Source organism: Cervus canadensis, chromosome 4 (genome assembly GCF_019320065.1).
Source record: "Cervus canadensis isolate Bull #8, Minnesota chromosome 4, ASM1932006v1, whole genome shotgun sequence".
NCBI lineage: Eukaryota > Metazoa > Chordata > Mammalia > Artiodactyla > Cervidae > Cervus > Cervus canadensis.
This window is the reverse complement of record NC_057389.1, coordinates 57,807,002-57,827,125: the sequence shown is the minus strand read 5'-3', so window position 1 is coordinate 57,827,125 and position 20,124 is coordinate 57,807,002. Positions and strand designations below refer to the sequence as shown.

The 20,124-nt window shown below is 51.4% G+C and overlaps 1 protein-coding gene and 1 long non-coding RNA gene across 2 annotated transcripts in view; one reads left to right on the top strand and one right to left on the bottom strand.

Moving 5' to 3' along the window:
* Positions 1 to 4,134: 4,134 nt before the first annotated feature.
* PSD2 (pleckstrin and Sec7 domain containing 2) overlaps positions 4,135 to 20,124 on the top strand; it is a 115,654-nt gene continuing 99,664 nt past the window's right edge. Inside the window, exons 1-2 of the mRNA XM_043465326.1 lie at positions 4,135 to 4,435; positions 10,591 to 10,705. The gene's annotated coding sequence lies outside the window, so the exon portion shown is untranslated. The remainder of the gene's footprint in view (positions 4,436 to 10,590; positions 10,706 to 20,124) is intronic.
* Positions 10,222 to 17,298, bottom strand: LOC122439843. Its single transcript, XR_006269003.1, has 3 exons — positions 17,045 to 17,298; positions 13,017 to 13,140; positions 10,222 to 10,692 (listed from the first exon to the last, which is right to left on the bottom strand). It is a non-coding gene; the product is annotated as an uncharacterized LOC122439843 (long non-coding RNA).

The following is a 20,124-nucleotide window of genomic DNA, read 5'->3' as shown; positions in this document are numbered from 1 at the left end:
TTTTCCAGTCAGCAGCACTGACAGGCTCTGAAATGGGATATAGGGGCCCAAGAATCCACGGGGAGTGGTGGTGAGGGCAGGCATCAACACTGCTTTGTTAAGAGGAAGCTATGTTCAGGTAGTACTACTGTCTACCTGGCACCAGGCTGGGTTCCTGAGGGTTTAGATAAAGACTCAGGCATAGGGAAGTTGAGTGAAGTAAGGGCAAAAGCCATGACCACAGGAATTTGACTGAAGGCCTTTCAGAGATATCAGAGATATCCTTGCATTTAATAGAATCTGAGACCAGATAGTAGAATGTTTAAATTCTCCCGTTCTGACCTCAGCCAGACCTGGGTTTGATCTCAGCTCCACCACTTAATTGCTGTGTAATCTCGGGCAAGGCACTTCACCTCTGGAAGTTTCTGTTTATTTGCTCATAAATTAAGGCTAGTAATAGTATGGACCTCATTGGGTTGTTGTAAGGACTGAATGACATGCCTGCATGTACGGTGACTAGCTCTGGGTAAAGGCTCCATAAATGGGAGTTGTGACTGTACTAACTGCTTTCCCAACAGAGCCCCCTCCACCACCCTCTCAGGTCCTGCTCTAAGCTCCTGGAGCACAACATTCCCTAACTAACCACAGTGGAGTCAGCCCAGGATCTGCCTGAGGGCAGGGCCTGGGTTTGCTTTTCTCTGTCCCCAACTCAGCCTTGCCCAGAGGGTCACTCATCTGATTGAATGAATGAAAACTGAATGCTCTCAACTCCACCGGCAGGCATGGAGGGCAGGCCCATATGCAGACCACTGAGGGGCTTGGAGGGATACCTGGATTGGTAAGCTGGGGTCCTAGATGAGGGATCCCAGCAGTCAGTTTAGTGAACAACGACTGGGTTAGTCCTTTTCCAATTAATTCCCCACCCAAATTCCTTCCAAATAAAGGTGGGGTGGGGGGAATGAGAGCAGGAGTTTCTACTCTCAACAAATGGAAGCAAGGCCAGAGGTGGGGTAGGAATGCCAGGGGATGGTCCTGATACAAAGAGGCAGGTGGCGGTGGTGGTGGTGGTGTGGGGTGTGGGTGTGGGGGGAGTAAAGGCCCATAAAGATAGCCCAAATTTATTGAGCACCTATTTACCAGGCTTTGTGATAAACACTTTTCAGATGTTATCATATTCAAACCTTACAATGACAATCTCCTATTCTTTAAAAAATGGTTGGTGATATTGATAAAGACGCTGCCCAAGGTCACTCGGCTGGAAAATATCTGTACCAGCATTTGAACCCTGGCATTCTTGCTCCATAGCTTTAACCTTCACCTCTGGGCAGCCCTTCCATGCTCCTAAAGGCTGACCTAGGTTCAAGGCCTGCCTCTTTCTCACCAGGCTTCTGTTGTTGCTTCACCTCACCTCCACATCCACTTCATCAGTCAAAATATATCACTACAACAGAAAGCCATCCCCCACCCCCCATTCTTCCCCTCCAGCCCCATCCTCCCTTCTCCTCTCTGGTCTCTCCTATACCTCTGCCTTCCTCTGATCTATACAGTAGCCAGAGGGATCTTTAAAAATGTAAGTCAGACCATGTCACTCCCAGCTTAGAACCCACCAAAGGCTCCCACCGCACTTTTCATAACCCTGATGCCTCACCTGGTCTGCAAAGCCCTATCCTGTCTGCTTCCCCTTTGGACCAAAAGTCATGTCCACAGTGGCATGCTCCACACGCTCTCCTTTGCTTTACTGGTTCCTTCTGGTCTTTCAGGCTTCAGTTCAGATGTCACCTCCTCAAAGAGGCCCTCCCTGACTACCGTAACACGGTCCCCTCCCTGAAATCCAGTCTCACATGACCTGTTTTAGTATCTTTATGGCTCTTTAGAATCTCTTAAATGATTCTTTTCAACTATTTGTTTACTTGATTATGGTTTGTCTCCCTGAATTAGAATGTAAGCTCTAAGAGGCTGATGTCCCCATAGTCTAAACTGCGCCTGGTACTTAGTAGGCACTCGATAAACATCTGAAAGAATGTTGTGGTTGGTGTGACCTGGATCAAGAAGTCCAGCCCTTCTCTACCTCAGTTTCCTTTCTTTGTTGGGCTCTTGTCTCCTTTTCTCTGCCTCCCAGGGAGAGCTCCGGATGAGATCAGAGATGGCAAAAGCCTTCCTTCGGGGGAGGGAGGGCACGATGCCCGCCTGGAGATGAGGTCAGCGTGGCAGGCACCTCTCCGCTGTGCAGGAGGCAAGAGAGTTGCAAGGATCGTTTTGACTAGACCCCTGCCCCGAACGAGATCCTAGACGGGCTGGGGAGGGTGCGCAACCCCTTCCTCCGGTGGGAAGCTCCTCCCGGCCGGGCCTCCAGTTCCCCCCTCCCCGGGGAGGCAGGTGGAGCTGCGTCCCCATCTTTGTTCCCATCTGGAGCGCGTTTGGCGCGGCGTGGCGGGGGCGGGGCTGCGCCCCCGCGGTGCTCGGAGAGACGGGCCCGCCCGCTTATCTGATCTGCGGCTAATTGAAACTCCCTGCTCGCGAAGGTCAGCTCGGTCCCCTGACAGCTGCCGAGCCGAGCCGGGCCGGATGGAAAACCCGGGCTGTGCAGGGCCCGGCCGGGCGCGTGGGGGAGGGGTTGTGGGGGGCTGCCTCTGCGGCAAAGTAGACAAAGGCTGCCCCTCCCTCCTAGTGCGCGCTGCTGGGGGTCGCCAGAGGTAGCGGCCTTCGCCCTCACCCAGCGGGGCGCTCCGGCCGGGATCACGTGGCCTAAGGCTACAGAGGCGGGGGGTGGGGGCGCGCCCTTAATCCCTACGCGCCCGCCCACCCCGCTCCCACGCCGGGGCCTGTCTGGGGTCTCTGGGAGAGTCACCCCCAACTTCCTGCCCCTACCCCGCCTCCACGCCCCGGCTCTGAGACTTCCTGCCTCCTCGGCTCCGGGCTGCTCGGGCTGTGGGAAGCTGGCGGGGCGGGGGCGGCCGGTCCCCTCCCCCCTGCGTGCTCCACGGGGCGCTGGGGGTCCGGGAGGAAGTGTGCGCGGTGGGGGGCACGGCCTGGCCCCGAGGCGGCCATCCGGTGGGGCAGGTGCGGCCTCAGCTCTGGGAGGGAGGGCAGGCAGGCCCGTTGCTAATAGTGCTGGGGCAGGAGGGGGGTGGGGCGCGCACTGCGGGGAGTCCCGTCTCCAGGGTTCCGGGTGCGGATGTGGCTGGCTAGGAGGTCCCGCCCGTCGCGCCCCCAGGCAGGCCCAGGCTCAGCAAAGCAGGCACACGTCCCCTCAACCTCCGGCCTGAGACTAGGCTGAGATGCTGGAAAGCTCCTAAGATGTAACTCAGCCTTCGGGCTGACCGCGCCCTTGAGCCATGCGTTTTGGGCCTCGGCTTTTGCAGTCTGTAAAAAATAACCCTAGTGACAGCTACCATTTTTCAGAACCACGTGCCAAACATAGTGTTAAACGTTTAACGTATTTTTTGTCTCAAGCCACGCGACAATTCCATTTTGCTGATGAGCAAGGTGAGACGCAGAGAGGTTGCGACTTGCCTGAAGTCACATAGCTAGTAAGATACCTAGGCAGGACTCCAGGTTCTTTACGGGTGATCTTGTCTTAGCAAGAGGTCTGGAGTGGTGCGCCTATATAGGTCGACCGCCCAGGGCATCCACTAGTTCCGTGAGCCCCTTGGTGGCGTCTCGCTGCACGTGTTCTAGTCTTGGAGCTGGGCACGTGTATCTTGGCGCACTCCCGCGTGCCAAAGCCTGGGGACAGAGGCATAGCCTAGCGCACTGGTGCCCAGGTGCGCCCTTCCCGGTTAGGACCCGGCAGAGTCATATGGCCTGAGCCGCGAGCTGAGTGGAGCGGGGGCGGGGAACTCAGACTAGAGTCCACGCGGGCCGAGGCGCCTGGGAGGCCGCAATCCCGGCGCCTGCAGCCGGCGAGGCTCGGGGTGACGCGAGGGGGCCCAGCTACCGTGACCTCCTCCGCGGTTTCCATGGAGACGGTGCACTATAAAAAAAAAAAAAAAAGAGAGAGGAGGAATTTCAAACCCGTTTTCTACCGCGCTAGGCGGGAGGGGTTGGGGGGGGGGGAGGAAAGCTCTCTTTGAATCGAGTTTCCCATTTCACCTTCCCAGGCGGTGGGAACGCTTCCCCCGCAGCCTAGCCGGGAAATTGCCGCCCCTCACGCCGCGTGGCGCCCCCCGAGGAAGCTAATTAGTGCAGCCCGGGGAGCTGGGGACTGGGGACCTGGCCCCGGGGGGCCGGAGCTTGCCTCTTGAGGGGGGAGCGCCTACAAATTGCCGCCCCCCCCCGAATCTCTCCAGGCGCGCACGCAGCCCGGCGCGGGCCGGGGCACAGGGCGCAGGCGGGAGGTCGCATCTGCAGCTTTGGCGCAATGAATCAGGCGCGGCCGCCGCCGCCGCCGCTGCGGAGCGCGTCTGGCATCCGGAGTCTCCCGGGATCGAAAATAATTTGGGCAAAGCGGTGGGAGGTGTGTGCGCGCGCTCCGAGGGGAGGGCGGGGGAGCCGGCCGGGCCGGGTGCGCGGGGCGGGGGGAGGTGCCATCCGACAGCCCCGCTGTGGTGAGAACGGAGTTGACACTTCTTTCCTTTCCACTTACTGCGGCAAGTAACGCGGGGAAGCTTAACCCTCTCATTGCTTGGAGGATTAAAGAGGCCGCGAGCGCCCTCACGAGGGCGCGCTAGTGTTGGGGGGCCAGGTGTGTCCGCTCTTTTGAGGCTGGTCATTGGGGCCTGCTGGCTTCAGCCCTTTGGCTCCTCAGACTGGTGCTCCCACTTGAACATTTTTAAGGCATTCTCCTCGGGGCTTTTCTCCATCCCTCCTTTTACCTTTTCCAGATCGGCTAGCGTCAGCGTTATGGCCTCAGTTTCCCCACTTTTACAAGAGGGTCAGAATCCTGTAGCAGCTTCCTAGTCTGTCTGGAGACCCAAGTTTTATGACCTGGCTGGAGCACTGGGCAGAGGCAAGAGTGGGTGGTTAGGGTGGTGGATGCAGGAGTTGAAACCCCACCTCCTTTCATCCCCGCCTGCACTGTGGGCGCCCTTCAAGAAAATGGCCGAGTTCCTGTTTTTGCCTCTGACGGCAGAAATGTCACCGCCGCTGCATTAAGCACGCTCGGTGGGAACTCGGGTTTGGATGGAGAAGCTGGCGCTCAGCTCTGCCAAGCTGCCTGCCACAGGGGGGTGGGGATGAGCTGGCTGGCCAGTAGGCCTGGCTGGGGTCAGCTTTTGTATGTGCGTGTTCCCACCTTACTGCCTGCCACTCCAGTACCCCCAGGGTCCCCCTCCCTCAGCTATGCTGGTTGGTCCCATCTCACTCAAGTTTTTTTTTTTTTTCTTTTTGGGGGAGGAGGCATCTATTCAGACCCTTGTGTCTGTCCGTCTCAGGGACGTCAAGAAGAGCTGATTGAGGGGCAGAACCCACTTCTTCTTTCTCCCCACCCCCATAATAGGTAACACCTCTAGAATTTACTGGTCTCCCCATTAGATGAGGAATTGTCCTTTGGATGAGGAAGGAATGGTAAGCCAGACCCCAGAGCATCCTCAGCCTTGTGACTTGAAGTCCTTCTAGCAGGGCTTGAGTTGGGGGGAGCTTTCCACTACCTTCCTTCCTGTCAAAGGATCCCACCACCCCAGAAATTCTCAAACCTTGGTGCACAGCAGATGATTTGACCTTGTGAGCTTGCAGATGTCGGGAGGGAGGGGTTGCAGTATGTTGAGAGTCTGATTCAGTGGGTTTTGGTTGTCCTGTCATCTGCATGCTTTACAAGACCCTAGGGGGAGGCCCTAGCTCTCACTCTGAGGCATGATCCCCTCACCCAAGGAGTCAGAGCTGGGAGTCCCACAGAGCTAGGTGGTCATGACTATTAGCAGCCCTACTGCATAGACTGGGAAATGGAGAGAGGAGAAGGGACCATCTAGGGTCAGTCTGTGAGGTAAGGGTTCTATGGTTAAAGTGTAACTCTTGACTCAAGCTCTCTTGACTTTGCTATGAATCAGCTGCATGTTGAGCTAAACTGTGCCGTGTTTTCCTCTATTGTAAAATGGGGATAACAGTAATAGTCCCTAACCTCATTGAAACAGTGTGTGACCTCAGTGAAACAGTGCATTGAAAGTGTCAGCATAGGTCCGGGTGTGATAAATGTGAGCCTTTATTATTGTTATCACTATTAGAACTAGAACTCAAGTCTGAGGTTCAGATACTAGTTTTGACGGGCAGAGACTCTGGCCCAGCTGTTGCTGATTCCCCAAGTCTGGTCCTTCAGGACTTCACCAAGTCTTAGACAGGGAAAAGTGTGTATGGGTTAAGAGTCAGTCCACCCAGGGGGTGGTTTCATCTGTGAGTCTCCCCACCACAAGCCTACACTTTGGTCCTTTTTCACCCTTGGGAAGTATTGGTCCTCTCACAGTTCCAACAATTCCAGATGCCCAGTGGGCACTGGCCTAGTTAGTGCTCACCCCCACCCCAGGTCCATGTCCAGCCATGCTTCTTTGTCAAGCATCGGATCCTGTGATGGTGGGAAATAGGCCAGGAAATTTAGTACCTCCTCCCCACCCAGGGAGTGTTGGTGTGGGGCCTTCTGGGGACAGGAATAGGATACTCAAATTGGAGAGACCTTTGAGGGTGGGGAAGCCCACCTTCCTCTTTGGGAAGGCAAGTCGGACCTGAATGAGGACATAGGACCAACATGTACTTGAAACACAGGACTGATGGCTGTTTCATTTGGGAGTTTTTGGACTACTGGTTTCTGAAGTGTCACCCAGGGATTGTGGTTAGAGTGCTGGAAGGACTTCCTGAAAACCAGGGGAGGGTTCTAGGGGGTTGTCCCTGGGCACAAGAGCATTGAAGTCTGATGTGGGGAAGGGGTGTGTCTATTTGAGACCAGCTGGCAGATGGCCAAGATGGCCTCTTAGACCTTCTTAGACTGTAAATAGTGGAGCACCAGCTTTGGGCTCTAAAGTTCTCACACATGCTTACCTAAACATCTGCCTTTGCTCACTCATCCAGACTCACACTGTGCCCATATGTTCTCATCCCCCACATGTATGTACCCATGAACATTTATGTACACACATGTTAAAGCATCACATGTGCAACACACACATATACTTCTGCATGAATTCACACTGGTATGCAGTTGAGCTCCCAGATGCGCAGATACTAACATGCATGTGCACATAGTATCCTGATGCACTCAATGCACACATTAACACCTATGCACGCATATATGCACATATCAACACTCTTGGATGCACACATGGAGACTTCCCTGGTGGTTCAGTGGTAAAGAATCGACCTGCCGATGCAGGAGACTTGGGTTCAATCCCTGGGTCAGGAAGACCCCCTGGAGAAGGAAATGGCTACCTACTCCAGTATTCTTGCCTGGTAAATCCCATGGACAGAGGAGCCTGCTGGGCTACAGTCCAAGGTGTTGCAAAAGAGTCAGATGTTATGTAGTAACTAAACAACAACAACAAATGCACACAGAGGCGAATGCCTAAACGTTTGCTCTCCCATCAGCTAACTTGTGTGTATGTGGATTGTCTGTTTTCCATGAGGATAGTTCTATCTTCAGTCGTTTTCAGGTACCCTGGAGAACAGGGATTTGTTCTACTTCAGGGCCCACATGCCTGGTATTTGGAAGGTGTACAGTACAGTATTATGTGGAATAGATGAGTAAATGTGTTAGTGTACACAGGAATGTATGAGTGAACAATAACCATAATAATAATAGCAATTACCATTTATTGAGTACATGCTAAGAGTCTAATCCTGTGCTAAGTGCTGTCTTTAGAGGTAGCATCTCAATGAAGCTTCGTAGTAACATATGGTTGGTGCTTGGAAGTTTAGTTGTGAAGTCATGCCTGACTGTTGTGACCCTATGGACTTTAACTCACTGGGTTCATCTGTCCATGGAATTCCCCAGGCAAGGATACTGGAGTGGGTTGCCATTTCCTTCTTCAGGGGATCTTCCCAACCCAGGGATTGAACCCACGTCTTCTGCACTGCAGGCAGATTCTTTACCACTGAGTCACCAGGAAAGCACTCTACAACCTATGAGGCAAGTACTGTTATATTTCCTGTTTAGGATTGGGAACTGAGGCTCCAAGCAACAGTCACTACTTGTATTAGTTTCCTAGGGCTGCCCTAACAAAGTACCACACACTGAGTGGCTTAAACAACAGAAATGTATTGTCTGAAGGTTCTGGAGACTAGAAGTCTAAAATCAAAGCATCGGTGACTCCTTTTGTGGGCTGTGAGGGAAGGAACTGTTCGAGCTCTTTCTCCTTGACTTGTAGGTGACAGTCTTCTCCGTGTTTCTTGTATCATCTTCCCTCTATGTGTGACTGTGTCCTATTTCCCCTTCTTGTAAAGACATCAGTCGTATTGGATTAGGGCCCACCCTAATGACCACATTTTAACCTGATTATCTCTGTAAAGGCCCTATCTCCAAGTAAGTTCACATTCTCAGATACTGGGGTTAAGGACAGCAACATAGGAATTTGGGGTGGAAAGTAATTCAACCCATAGTGCTACCCAAGGTCACACATCTGGGAGATAGGGGAAGCAGGATTTGATCCTGGGTCTGGAATGTCAGAGCCCACAGTACCATCCTACTGTGTGGTGCAGAGTGTGAGCACGTGTGTGTGTCCTAGCAGTCACTCTCCGTGGCTCCCCTCTCCCATCAGCAAATGGGCATCCAGTGCCTGTTGCATGAAGGTGTTGGCCTTTTGCAGCCCAGGCTCACTGGCATGCTGGTAGCTTTAATGCTCCTTTGGCCATGATATGGGCACCTAGAGCCATCCCCCGGGACCCTGGGTGGCCAACGCTGCCCGACAAGTCAACATTGACAGGAGTGCCTAGAGATACACACAGGGGACGGGGGCTGCCTGACTCCCCCCACCAGCTGCCAGTTTGGATGCTGCAGCCTCATTTCAGAGGCTGCTGGCTTTGAAGCGCTCAGCCCAGTCAGGCGGGAAGCTGGAGCCTGAGTTGGGGAAGAAGGGGCAGTCATGAGGCTTCTCTGTGTCAGCTGGGGCAGCTAGGAACAGGCAGGCCCTGGGCTGGCTTTTGTCCACAGCCTGAACCTCTGCCTCTGCTGTGAGAAGACAGGGGGGCTGGACCTCTCCCTTTCTTGCTCCTCTGACCTTGCCTGGGGGAGGGTCTAAAAAAGAGACCTGGCCCCCAGGCCAGTGAGGGAGACAAAAGTTTGAAGAGAGAGGCATGGCCTCAATTCTGTGGGGAGCCCACACTTTGGAGACATGGCCTCTGCCTTCAGGGAGTTTTCAGTCTGAAAAGTCCTAGCTTTTCTGAGCCCCACTTTGTCCATCCAGGAAATGGGGATGACAGTTTGTTGTGAAGGTCCTGGAAGTTACTATGGTAGAAGATGGGCTTCCCTGGTGGCTCAGACAGTAAAGAATCTGCCTGCAATGCAGGAGACCTGGGTTCGATCCCAGGGTTGGGAAGATCCCCTGGAGAAGAGAATGGCAACACACTCCAGTATTCTTGCCTGGAGAATTACATGGACAGAGGAGCCTGGCAGGCTACAGTCTATGGGGTCACAAAGGTTGGACATGACTGAGCGACTAACACACATAGTAGAGGAGGATTGGGATTAGCATGAGTATCATACCCCACACATAGCTACAATGTTTATGGGGATGATGATGGTAATGGTGAAGGGTAACAGTTATTGTTAACACTTACTGTGCTGCAGACTGAGTGCTAAGTGTCCTCTTAACCCAGTTATCCCATTTAATCCTTCTGAGATATCTAGAAGACAGTTACCATCATCATTGCTATTTTAAAAATATTTATTCGACTGTGTTGGGTCTTGGGCTTCCCAGGTGGCTCAGTGGGTAAAGAAGATGCCTGCAATGCAGGAGATGCGGTCTCAGCCCCCAGGTTGGAAAGATTCCCTGGAGGAGGCATGGCAGCCCACTCCACTATTTTTGCCTGGAAAATCCCATGGACAGAGGAGCCTGGCAGGCTACAGTCCATGGAGTCTCAAAGAGTCGGACAAGACTGAAGCGACTTAGCACACACACACATACTGGGTCACGCAGCATCTTTGATCTTCTCTGTGGCCTTTGGGATCTTTTAGTTACAGCATTAGGGTCTTTACTTGTGGTATGCCAACTCTTAGTTGTAGCATGTGAGATCTAGTTCCTCAACCAGGGATCGAACCTGGGCCTTCTGCACTGGGAGCACGGGTCTTAGCTACTGGGTCACCAGGGAAGTTCCATCATTGCCATTGTTAAATGAAACTGAGGTTCAGTGAAGTGGACTTGCTGAAGCTCACACAACTAGAGAATGAAGGTATGGTCTGATGCTGCTCTTAAAATTTCACAGCAGGCCCTGCAATTATATGAGGATGGGGTCTGAGGAGGGGACCTTGGGGTAAGACTGTCATGGCTGGCAATGGCACTGATTTTGGGGTCTCCACACTCTGAGCCCTACGCTGGTCTAGGTGACCGTGGCTGAGGTGTGTCCATGATAATGATGATGATGATGATAGTGTATCCTCTGTCAAGATGAACCAAGCATCTGCCTCCACGCTTTTGAATTCGGTCCTCACGGCAGCCCTGTGAGGTCAGCAGGGTGGGAATTATTATTCTTTTACAGATGAGGATACTGAAGCTCAAGAGTGTTGGGGTCAGTCTTCTAAGCAAGTCAGAAGGTGGTGAGTTGTCACTCAGATTTCTTGACTCCATGTGAATATTCCTTCTGTTAGACACAGGTAAGCATCTTCAGGTTATTTCAGAACAAAAGCCCTCTCCGGTTCTCTTCCCCACCCCTGAATTGCTGGTGCTGTGATTGAGGGCAGGGACAGCTGAGGAAAGGGTGCCGATTCCCAAGAATCAACTCCCAGCAGCCACAGCCGCATGAGCAGTTGGCCCGGGCCCTCACTGTGTGGTGTGTGTGGTGCTCATGTGTGTTTGTGCGGCCAATGCTTCAGGCAGCCCTGCCGGCCGACATGAGTAGGCACAGGAATTCAGTTCAAATGAGCCCGCGTCAGTGAGCACCTGCCAGACACCAAGCACTCGGCTGAGACAGAGGGTTGCAGGTGAGAACAAGGGCAGTGACTAAGAGGTAGATGTGAGACACCGGTGATAACTTAATGTTTGGGAACGGCTAGACTGTTGGGACACAGGCACAGGTCTACCTGAGGGTCTACATGAGGTGCTAGGAAAGGCTTCTCAGAGGAAGTAATGTCTAAGCTGAGGACTTAAGGGTTCAGGATTTAGCCAGACAAAGAAGAGTGGCAGGGAAGAATTCTAGGCTGAGTACAGCCTAGAACCTTGAGGCCTAAAAGGTGGAAGAAGAACAATGTATCCTAGGATATTAAGGATGCTAAAGGTGCTGGAGCGGGAAGGGGTAGAGGAAGGGTAGGCCATTGACTCAGGACATGTCAGGCCAGGATAAGAGGTCTGGTATTGTCTCTGGGGCATGGGGGCCCACTTATCCTGCTTCCTATCCCCTCTTCCACTTAGATAGGTACTCTCCTATCTTCAAGACCCTCTTTCATCAATCGGATTCGCCTAGTACCTCCTAGCAGTAGGTGGAGCCAGGGTCACCATATCCACTTTACAGATGAAAAAACTGAATCTCAGAGGTTATTGGCTTGGTCCATTTTACCTGGCTGGTATGAGGGGCATTGGGCCTGGGCCCTAGACCTCTTCAGGCCAGTACTCAGCCTGGGCTGTCTGCAGGACATCAATGTAGATTCTGGGATGGTGGTATGCCGTGGGATAGGGGCACAGCCCAGTATGGGGAACCCCTGGGGATGGAGAGAGGGTGGGGATCCCCCTCCCCAAAGCTCCAAGTTTGTGAGGACTGCTGCCGCCTCCCTCCCCAGTCCCCAGAGGCTGGCTAGGGGTGAGTCAGCCTGGATGAAGTCACCAGCTTCCGCGCAGCCTGTGCCCCCTGACCTGGGAGGCGCCTGCCAGGGGCACCCGCCGAGCGGGAGGACAGGCCGGGCAGCTCTCCAGGTCTCTCCGTCGCAGCTGATTTAGGGGGGCTGGAGGTGTCCGGAGCCATCAGAAGCAGCTGGGCGTCTGGGGCTGCGAGGCCCATAAGTCATGCCGCCACCCGCCATTCCCTGCAGTGCTCCCCGAGAGGTCTGTGATGAATCGCCCGGGACTGGGCTCATCAAAATCAGTTTATGCCAAAGGGAAATTAATTTCTGTCTCTCTGAGATGGGGAAGGGAAGGGCAGCTCCAGAGGCAGGCCAGTGACAGCAGTACAGGAACCAGAGGGGTCCTCATATGGCCATGGTAGTCCCTGGCTAGAGACCCTAACCCTGTCCCTTCTACAGAAGGGGTGACTGAGGCTTGCAGGAGCCTCCTAATCTTGGGGACAAGAACCCAGATTTTGTTCTGTGTTAATTCTTTCTTCCCTCCCTCCCTCCCTGCTTTTATTTACTGAGCACCCGCTATGTGCCAGGCTCTGTTTTATGGTGGGAACACAGTGAGCAAGACAGAAATCCTGCTTTCATGGGACAGACTTTCTGCCTGGGTAAGACAGACAGACAGGTAATAGGTAAATAAGAAAATACCAGACAGGAAAACATAAAAGTCGGGTGATGTGGCCAACTTCCCCAGCATGGTCAGGCAAGACCTCTCTGAGGAGGATACAGTTAAGCTGACACTTGAGTTTCAGAAGGGGGTAACCCTTCTGTTGTGAAGCAAATTTTCTGAAAATCTAGTGTTGTTGGGGGCTGGGGTAGGAAGAGTGCATTTCAGGGGAAGGAACCAGTAGATGTCAAGGCCAGCAACCCCCAGACAAGCATTCCCCTCATGATCCTGGGCCGCTGACTGCCATCACCTGAGCAGCTGTGCCTGGACTTGGCTGTGTGGGTGGCTGGGGGCAAGCTAGTGAATGGCTTTGCTTCTTGGACTGTATCTTTTACTAGGGGGAAGATCAATAATTTAATATTATGATTTAAATACATTAGAAACAAGCCTGAATTGCTTATAGGGAAATTCACAAGACTCTTCTTTAAAGATAAAATGGGAGATGTCAAAGAAACGTTGGGTGGGGCAACTCACCCTGAGTCAGTGATCTTCCTAAAGCCAAGGGCTCCTTTGTGGTTCAGTATGAGCAGCTGGGTCAGTCTCTTCACAGCCGATCTTGAATCCCTCTGTCAGGAGTTCTTCTGTGGCTCCCCAGTGCCTGTAATAAGAACCTTAGGTTGGGCGTGGCACCTGTCTGAATGCTCAGAATGATGCTGTTAAACAACTATTGTTACTCCCCTGTTACAGATAAGGAAACTGAGACTTGGGCAGGAAAGAGACTTTTTGAAAGTCTTAGGCCTAATTAGTGGCAAAACCAGGATTCAAACTCACAACTTGAGTCATTCCTCATCGCTGCCTTCCTGGTAGCCACATCCTTATTCTTATTTTCTCTTGATCCACTTTCCATTATCCTGTGTTCCACAGATCGCCTACCCCAGAGGTTCTCACCCCAGCACCTTTGTATGTGTGGTTCTCTCTGCCTGCAGTCCCCTGCCTCCTTATGTCTATTTGTTGAGACTCTAACCACTCTTCTTCCTGCAATTCTGGAGACTTGGGTTTGATCCCTGCGTTGGGAAGATCACTTGGAGAAGGGAATGGCAATCCACTCTGGTATTCTTGCTTGGAGAGTTCCAAGGACAGAGGATCCTGGCAGGTTACAGTTCATGGAGTTGCAAAGAATTGACATGACTGAATGACTTTCACTAACCGGTCCTCATGGTTTTATTCAACTTCTTCTTCTGATGTGCTTTTTCCCACAAGCAAGGGGCTGCCCTTTATCTTTTATGCCTCATAGTTCTATTTGCCCTACTCTCTGAGCCATTATCACACGTATTTTATGTGCCCAGGGATTGCAATGTGACAGACCAGGATTCAGGTTCACGTCTCATTTCTTTCTTTCTTTTTGTGTGTGGCTGTGCTGCCTGGCCTGCGGCATCTTAGTTCCCTAACCAGTGATCGAACCCTATCCCTCGGCAGTGAAAGCTCTGAGTCTTAACCACTGGACTGCCAGGGAAGTCCCCACGTCTGTCACATATATTGGCTCTGTGATCTTGGGAGGGCAACAACTTTTATGAACCTCAGTTTCTTCATTTGTTAAAGTGAGCCTACAATGTGGAGCCAAGAGATGATGAATAGAAACACTCAGCATGGGGTCTGGATGTCTCCGAAAAAATGGCAACAGTTGTTACAGAGCCTTTCCTAGCCTCAGTTTCTTCATCTGTAAAATGGGATTCAACGTTCCCTTGTAGGCGGTCACAAAAGATGGCAAAGGGTGTCCGATGTGCCTGGCACACAGTGAGTCGGTATTCAGCCAGAGAGGGTAGATCTAGGGCTTCCTCACATCTCTGTCCCTCATGGATCCAGCCCAGGGCTTTCTGGCTCGGAGCATATTTTTTCAGTTAAAGTTGAGGTAGATTTACATTTCCAAGCAGTGTGGGTTCATTCAGTCCAGGCAGCCCTCACGGTCAGCCTGGTACAAGAGGGGGAAGTGACTTGGCACCCGCAAAGTCTCCGACATGATCATCATAACAGTAATTAATTTTTTTGGTATGGGCAATTGGCATTTTCATTTTATGTAAAGCACTTTTGGAGAATTTTGCTGTTTTTATTGATCTGTAATGTATTGTCTAAGTACAAACAGCAGCTGCACAAGCAGTTTTAAGCAAAGCCCTCAGCTCCCTTGCAAACAAACTGCTGCCTGAAGTCCTTCCTGAAGAGAAATTTGGGAGCTCCCTCTGTCCAACCATGCCCCCACTGCTACCCTCCTTTGGTTATGAAACAAATTCTCTGTAAACTACCCTTTAGTGTCTGGGATCAGGAGGGTAGAGGTAGGTGAAGACCCCCAGCTCCTTTCACAGAGGGAGGGGTTGTCTTCAGTCACTTTCGCAGGGGGAAGAGGTCTGAACAGCAATAATAGAAAGATGGCCTGATCCAGGGGCAGGCAGGAAACTCTGCTTTGCAGTGATGGAGGGACTGCCCCCAGAGGTCCAAAGGTGCCTCTGTCCCTAAAGACATGTAGCCTTTCCCACCCTCTCTTCAGGCTGATTTCAGAGTTGGGAAGACTGAGATTGACGTTCCAGTGGCTCCATCTTAGGGCTATTTCTCTGGGCAGTGAAGTTGATTATACTTTATAAGCAGAGACACAGCCAATGCAAGGCGGGCGCTTCGTTGTGTGTCCTTTTGGGGCTGCAGCTGCTGGAAACGGGGCTTCTCAGAGGAAGGGGCTCTGTCCAGAGGGCAACCCTGAAGCGTGAGGTGCCTGTGGTCTCATGTGTCTGCTGGGCACCCCAGTGTCCCTCTCCACTGGTGGGGTCTGAGCTTTATTTTGGCCACTCTGAATGGGAGCTGGAGAAATGACCCAATAGTTTGGAAAACTGGATATAAGAAGAGAGAAATGGGGCAGCGGACTGTAAGAAGACTCTGCCTCTTTAGTCCATGGTGCCTGAGGATTTCAGGAGAACTTTACCTGGATGGGTGCAGAGGCCTTGGAGCAGATGGGCCTCCAGGTGTCCTGAGGGGCCTGACAGCCCCTCTACCCTCCCCAGTTTTCCACAGCCCCATATATTCAGGGACCACAGAGGTCTTATCGTGAGTGACAAAGTAGATGGTGTGTGACCTCGAGAGGAGAGAGAACTCCTTGGGCCTGTCTGGATAGCCCCTACCTCCACTCCCCTTGGGTGTTGGGAGTCCAGCCATGCTTACTGAGCTCCAAAATCATTGCAGATGGTGATTGCAGCCATGAAATTAAAAGATGCTTACTCAAAAAAAAAAATAAATAAATAAATAAATAAAAGATGCTTACTCCTTGGAAGGAAAGTTATGACCAACCTAGACAGCATATTAAAAAGTAGAGACATTACTTTGCCAACAAAGGTCCATCTAGTCGAGGCTATGGTTTTTCCAGTGGTCATGTGAGAGTTGGACTATAAAGAAAGCTGAGCGCCGAAGAATTGATGCTTTTGAACTGTGGTGTTGGAGAAGACTCTTGAGAGAAATCCAACCAGTCCATCCTAAAGGGGATCAGTCCTGGGTGTTCATTGGAAGGACTGATGTTGAAGCTGAAACTCTAATACTTTGGCCACCTGATGTGAAGAGCTGACTCATTGGAAAAGACCCTGATACTGGGAAAGATTGAGGGCAGGAGGAAAAGGGGATGACGGAGGATGAGATGGTTGGATGGCATCACCAACTCGATGGACATGGGTTTGGGTGGACTCCGGGAGTTGGTGATGGACAGGGAGGCCTGGCGTGCTGCAATTCATGGGGTCGCAAAGAGTCGGACACGACTGAGGGACTGAACTGAACTGAAGATTATTTAGTCAACAGTGTTTCTTGAGAGTCCCCAAGACCCAGGTTTGTGTTAGGAGCTGGACAACCAAGTCCCCTCCAGGGACTCACTGTCAAGACAGGGGAGCCAAACTCATGGCCAGCTCATTCCATCTCAGACATTTGAAGTTGGGGATTGGTCATAGCAAGGGCCTTAATCTGGTCTGGTCTGAGAGGCCAGGGAAGGCTTCATGGAAATAACTTGCTAGATTCCAATCACAGCTCCACCACTTAACTAGCTGTGTGACCTTGGAAGAGTTTTTTTTTAATGTTGCTGAGGATTCAGTGAATTAATACATGTAAATATCTCTGAAGACAGTGCCTGCCACACAGTATGTATTCTGTAAATGTCAAATAAAAACTAAAAACCCCAGCAGTCCAGTGGTTAGGACACTGTGCTTTCAATTCAGGGGCACGGGTTTAATCCCTGGTCAGGGAACTAAGATCCCGCAAGTCATGCAGCCAAAAAAAAACAAAAACAAAAACACAAGTACCACTTGGGTGAGTAGGACTTGGCAAGCATATGGGTAAGAAAGAGTGTCCTCAGCAAAGAGAATAGGGACATGGATGTGGGAAAGCAGCTTCCTCCAAGGCCCTCCCTTCTGTGTCACCTGGTGGGGGTGATGGTGGCTGTCCTGATGTATGATTTGGGCTGGTAACTCCACCTCCCTCCCTCCACCACCACAGAGTGGTCTTGGGGCATGAGATGCGACTGAGTCCCTGCTGTGCCCACTTACCTAGTCCTCTGCTGGTCCTGCCAGTGTCTGTGAGCCCAGCCGTGGGTGGGCAGTGCTGGGCATTCTCCTATGGGCATCTGGAACTCCCCGTTTGGCTGGTGGGAAGCCCGGGGGTCAGGAGGGCTTCTTGAAGGAGGTGCTCTCTGAATAGTATCCTAAAGGAAAATGAACCCTTTCCTAGACAGGGGGAGGGGGACGTTCCAGGCCCAAGGGCACAACCTGTGCAAAGGTTGGAGAGATCCCAACTCTGGGAAAACAAAAAGACCTTGGGTGGAGTTTAGGCGCAGGGCCTGGGGAGCCCCATTTTGGATCGCTTTTATCAGGAGGTCTGGATTGCCCTCCCTTTGCCCTCCAGCCCCAGCAGGCGTGGTGGCCTAAGAGGTTAAAGTCCAGTCTTGCTTCAGGGCCAGCCCAGGAGCTGGGGGTAGGGGCACCAGTTGCCCCGTGCCTCCCTCCCACTCCAGAGCCGGGAGGGTTTGGCAAAGCAACAACGCAGCCTTTGTGCGTCTCTGCGGGTCGAGGCACGTCTGGCCCAGCCTAGGCGGCTGCCGGTTTCAGTGCCCTGTGATCCCAGCCAGGCGGGGCGGGGCAGGGCAGGGCGTCCTCAGAGTCTACACAGTGTGGCTCCTGGGGTCTCCACCGCCCCCCCCTCCCCGCCAGGGCTCCCCATGTGAGGACGCCCATGGTCTTGGTTGGAGTACCTGGATATAGGTGGGGCTGGCAGTGAAGCTATAGAGCAGGTAGACGGTGGGTGGAGGTGGGCAGGAAGGTGGGGGATGGGAGCCAGACACATCCTAAGGCTCCCGAGTGCTGCAGCATGCGGCCCGATGGGTACCCCGGGGTGAGTCTGAGTGTGCATTGGGGTGAGGACATGCTTCAGGGTGTGAGGGTCTGGGGTGGAGCACATGAGCAGCCCCCAGCCTGCTCAGAACAGAGCACTGCTGTCTCTCCCCTTAGCGCCAACAACGAGGCCTCTCTCTCGGCACATAATGTCCCCTCTGTATTGTCTGCTGCTCAGTGGTGACGATAATTTTAAGGCTCAGATCCTTTTCGCGGGTGCTGGGGGAAGGATGGAGGCTGTCTGGGGGAGGGCCAGGGCTCCCGGGCTGAGTTTCAGCCTGTGCTTCGGGGGAGGTCTGTTGTGTGTTTGGGGTCTCCCCCTAAACACCCACCACCCTCCCAGGGGCAGCAGAGCAAAGTCAGCCTCTGCGGGGACCCCCTCCCCGCCAGTCACATGGCCCTGGCCAGCTCCAAGCCCTACCCCACTTAGACGTGTCACTGGGGGCTGAGACCTCTTCAGAGGAACCTGCTCTGGTCACTTCTGGTCCCTGCCTGTGTCTGCTGAGCTAGATGTTTCTTCATGTCTGCCTATAGTCTTTCCTGCTGTGGAAGCGCTAGACCAACAGTTGTCAACCTTTTTTTTCTCAGGACTCCTTTTCGTTGTTCATCGGCTAAGTCGTGTCTGACTCTGCGACCCCGAGCACTGCAGCACGCCAGGCTCCCCTGTCCTTCACTGTCTCTGGAAGCTTGCTCAAATTCATGTCCATTGAGTAGGTGATGCTATCTAACCATCTCATCCTCTGCTGCCCCCTTCTACTTTTCCTTTAGAGGCTTGATACTAGGGACCCTGGAGAGCTTTTGTTTATGTGAGTTATATTCATCAAGACTTACCCGTATTAGAAATTAAAACAAAATTTAAAAACATGTAATCATTCACTTAATAATAATACTAATTCTATTACAGGTTAACATAGACAACATACTTTTATGAAAAATAACTTTATTTTCTGGAACAAAGCAAAATTAGCAAGAGGAGTGGTGTTATCTGTACATTTTTGCAAATTCCATTAATATCTGGCTTAATAGAACAAAAGGCCCCCTTGGGGTTGGATTCTCACGTCTGTTTTTGCTTTCAATCTGTTGTGGTATGTTTCCGTTGTTTTGTTGAAGTGTATGAGGAAAACTTGGCCTCACACAGATTTCTGTTTGGAAAGTGATGAGTATTTTCCTCGCCTTTGCAGATAATTTGATACTACACCAAAACTTGACAAGTGATAGTTTCTTAAAGGTTAGTTGCTATGAAGAATCTGAAATCCCATCAATGAGCCTTTTATATTCTGTTTCATTAAAGTTCATTTGTCTGTCTTGTCCTTTGAATGGCTCTTTTGCCCATGCATAATTTTATAACATTATGCATTGGTCATTTAAAAAATATTAGTTCACTGAGTTATGCAGATCTCTCAAATGTTAATATATTTCATTATGTAATATTAAATAGTCATATTGATATCATCATCAATTTCATCAGAAATGTACCAGCAAGATCTCAAGCTCATGGTGACCTATACAAGCATTTCCCAATTCAGATTTTCACTTAATAGAATTTTATCATTGGCGATAAATGCTGTAGTTGTTTTTGTTGAAGTGATAGGCTCACTTGGTTATTTTTGAGAGTATATCTGCCGGATAGCCAAGTCTAAAGTTTGTCTGTCAGTCTTTCTTGTCTTTTTCTCTTTCCGTCTTTCTTTCTTTCTTCCCAACCCAGGAATTGAGCCAGGGTCTTTTGCATTGCAGACTGATTCTTTACCAACTGAGTTATGAGGGAAGCCCTTAAAGTAAAGTGGTATTCCATAAAAAAGCAGCTAGTTCAGGTCATAACTCAAACAACTGCAGAACTGCTTCCCTTTGAGGTAGAAATCATACTTTGGTATGTTACAGACTGTTTTATGTGAATTTCCCAAATCATCACACACAGTGTTTACTAGATTGTATGCAAGGTTGAGATTTAATAAAATCACTAATTTTTTACTGCTTCACTTCAACAAGGACATTCTTAAGTGAAACTAGCTTCTTTTTTTTTTAATGGATGCTCCTGACAGTGATATATACAATAACTTCTAGCACAGTTTGGTGTCACTGCCTTGATTTGTGCTAAGGCACGAACAGTTTTACCCACTATTATTTTTGTACCATCATTGCAAATCTCAGCACAGTAAAAAGCCTTAGTATTATTGGTAAAATAATTTTGTCCTTACCTAGCCCGAATAAGGTCTTAGATACTCCCAGGGTTCTATGAGCCC